Genomic DNA, 3,388 nt, shown 5'->3' with positions numbered 1-3,388 from the left:
ATGAAAAGCTGTTCAGCGAATACTGACTCCTCGCGACGCCTCGTCAAGCTTTTAAATTCGCACGCGTCAGTCGTCGTTTGGAGAAATCGTAGACACAGCTGTCCGCAGATGCTCTGATCGTAGGTCTGATGGGATGCTCGATTATACACAATCGTTGCATCATCTCCGAAATATCTCACCAATTCTTTAGGCGGTCGGAGATTACCAAAACTGTCGAAATATACCACACGGTTTCCCCTCTTCGCGTACGCTACCCAGTGAGTGCCGGGTCCCGCCGCGTTGTCCAGATTGACGATACCGCTCTCGTTTCGTCGTACTCCGCTTATCGGTAACGCGTTTCGCATAAAGACACCTCTAAAGTACGGTATGTGCACACATTTTGCCATTTGATCCAATTGCACGTTTGTTGTTACAAACCCGCAGGCATTTTTAATGCTTTTTTGATGTTTTTTTCCTTCCTTGTTTCGTTACATCTCGTCCACGTTTGTATGGAGCGAGATACACTCCGCGACCTTCCATCGCCCGATTGTGACGCTGCAGCTCCTCAAGTTGACGTTGTGCAGCTTTGCTATCGCTCACAGCCTTCGCCACACCAGCTGCTCCACCGATTATGGATCCGAGCACACCCAATATCGGTAGAAGTGGTAATACACCGCCGTGTTTCGCTACCGGAAGTATTCGCTACTTTGTTGCTTTTTTCTTCTTTGTTTTCAAACCCATACCGATCTTTGTCTTGGCTTTCATAGCAGCCCAAACAGCTGTAGCGGCAGCTCTCTCTCTAAGCGTTGAATCTCTGGCGAAAATGCGTTTCCGCGCTCTCTCGGCGAGTACCCTGTCCCCCACGTGTCTCTCAGCGAGTTCGCTACTCCGAGAATATGCAATGTCGTATTCGCAGCACGCCGTGTCCAATGGATTTATCCCTCGATCGCCTCTCGCCAATCGTTCTTCCAGACGAGTGCCTGGGCCATAAAACTGATAACCGGGGATATGTAGCTCGAAAGGAAGCGCGTTTATCGCACGTTTCAGCAGACCGCCGCCGCGTTTTACCGCTGTTGCCTCTGCCAACATTCGCAGCAATCCTTGATCATCGGCGCGGGACCGTCGATGTGCGTCCTCTGCCATGGCTGATTGTAATGTTCGTAACAGCGCCGATAAGTCTGAACCTCCGAATCAGTCTTTATACGTTCTGGAAGCTTATCCCACAGGTAGTGTACGTAATTGCCACACACTCGTAACAGAACAGTTTTTGGAATGAACTGCAACTGTTCGACGTTTAAATCAAAGATATCGGAAGGACTTGACAGCAGGACAAACATTTTCACTACTGAGCGATTCGTTGTATCACGCTCGTATAAATAGGTGTCGTCTACTGAACGGTTTCACGTGCCTATAAATAGACTCTCGATCTCGCCTCCTACATATCAGTGTGAAAAATGAATTTCGTGCAGCAACCGTTAAAGATACGCGTTACGAATTGTGACAAGTTACGGTTGATGAGGGACAATGTGGAGAAACGCAAGCATGGTGCGCTGCTACCGACTAGTATACGCGCGATCGTGTGCGGCCCCTCGAATTGCGGATAAAAAAACGTTCTCATAAGCTTACTGGAAAGTCCTAATGGTGTGCGTTTCGAGAACGTGTACGTGTACTCAAAGTCGCTGCAACAATCGAAATATCAGTACCTGGAGCACCTGTTGGCGTCTATCAGCGAAATCGGATACTTTACGTTCTCCAATAACAGTGATGTCATTCCACCGAGCGAGGCGCGTCCGAACTCGATCTTCGTCTTTGATGACGTGGCATGCGATAAGCAAGACGCGGTGAGAGAGTATTTCTCAATGGGACGTCACTCGAGCGTCGATTGCTTTTATCTCTGTCAGACTTACGCGAGAATACCGAAACATCTTATACGCGACAACACGAACCTGCTAATCCTGTTCAAACAGGACGACACCAATTTGAAACATGTGTACAACGATCATGTGAATACCGACATGTCATATAATGATTTCTGCGCATTGTGTAGCAGTTGCTGGCTAGACAAGTTTGGTTTCCTAGTGATAGACAAGGACAGCGCGCTTTCTAATGGGCGATACAGGGATTTAACGTGTTTGCAGTACCGCGAACCGATTAGTCGTTATCGGTATTCCGTTGGGTGAAAAGCGAGCGATCAGCATGGCTGGGAACGGTGATATTAGCAAGCGTGAAAAGATTGTGAGAGAGATCGCAAAAACGAGCGAAGCAATTCTCAAGAAACATCGCGCTTTGAAGATTGGTAGGATCGATGATGATATCGCGGTGAAGACGCACTTTAGACCAATCATCGAGCCGTTGCAACAGATGGCTGACAACTCCAACGGGGTATGCGCGATAAAAGACGAGCCGATCCATGACATGGGGATGATTGATACATTATTCGACTACAAGTGCGAGAAAGATGCTATACGGCGACAGATAAAGAGGGGGGAAAACGGACCTCATCGAATCGCCCGTTGATCGAGTCCCCCGAATCGAAACATTATAAATTGATGGATGTATCGTATGAGTTGGAAGCACCACCGATAACCTCTACACCGTTGATAACCTCTACACCACGTGCGACGGCCATTAAGCCGATGGAAGTGACTCTTGGGTCTGCGGATGTTTTCGAAACCACTAGGGATTCGCTCCCGACAGCCGTTCAACGCGAGATACAAACGGAAGAGGGTCAAACAGAGTTGCAGATGCATATGGGCCCGCTGAGCCAAAAATACACTACTCAAAAAAAAATAGGGAACACTTTTCATACCCTAAAAATTGGGCTATTTTCAAACCACTGAAACTCGGCGAAAAATAATCGTAGACACAAAATTAAAAAAGGATTTTAAAGCTTGAAGTTTCAACTTTAAAACTCTTTCAATGATATATTTCGATATATTCATCTTCCTCGTTCTGTACTTTAAAAAAGGATACATTGTTTTGTTCCTTAAAATTACGTATTTTTGACACGCTGTAGCTCGATAAAAAAATTTCTCTCGACAAATTTGATACAAGTTCCACAATCTACGACATTTTACCTACAAAATGCTTTTTTTTAAATTTTCCTACGATTTTTCTTGACCGAGTTACATGACTTTGAAGCGAACAATGCATTTTCTTGAAAAATGATGTTTACCGCCGGCATTAGCGTTACCCAATGTGCACCACGTGGATGTTGGCGGTCGGATTGTGCACATCGCGCGCGCGCGCGCGCGTGTGTATATCTGTGTGTGTGTGTTAGCGTGTGTGTGTGTGTGTGTGTGTGTGTGTGTGTGCGTGTGCGTGTGCGTGTGCGTGTGCGTGTGCGTGTGCGTGTGCGTGTGCGTGTGCGTGTGCGTGTGCGTGTGCGTGTGCGTGTGCGTGTGCGTGT

This window comes from Vollenhovia emeryi, unplaced genomic scaffold (genome assembly GCF_000949405.1).
Source record: "Vollenhovia emeryi isolate VEMERY1.0 unplaced genomic scaffold, V.emery_V1.0 DF939941.1, whole genome shotgun sequence".
In the NCBI taxonomy this organism is placed as follows: domain Eukaryota; kingdom Metazoa; phylum Arthropoda; class Insecta; order Hymenoptera; family Formicidae; genus Vollenhovia; species Vollenhovia emeryi.
Note: the sequence above shows the minus strand (reverse complement) of the source record.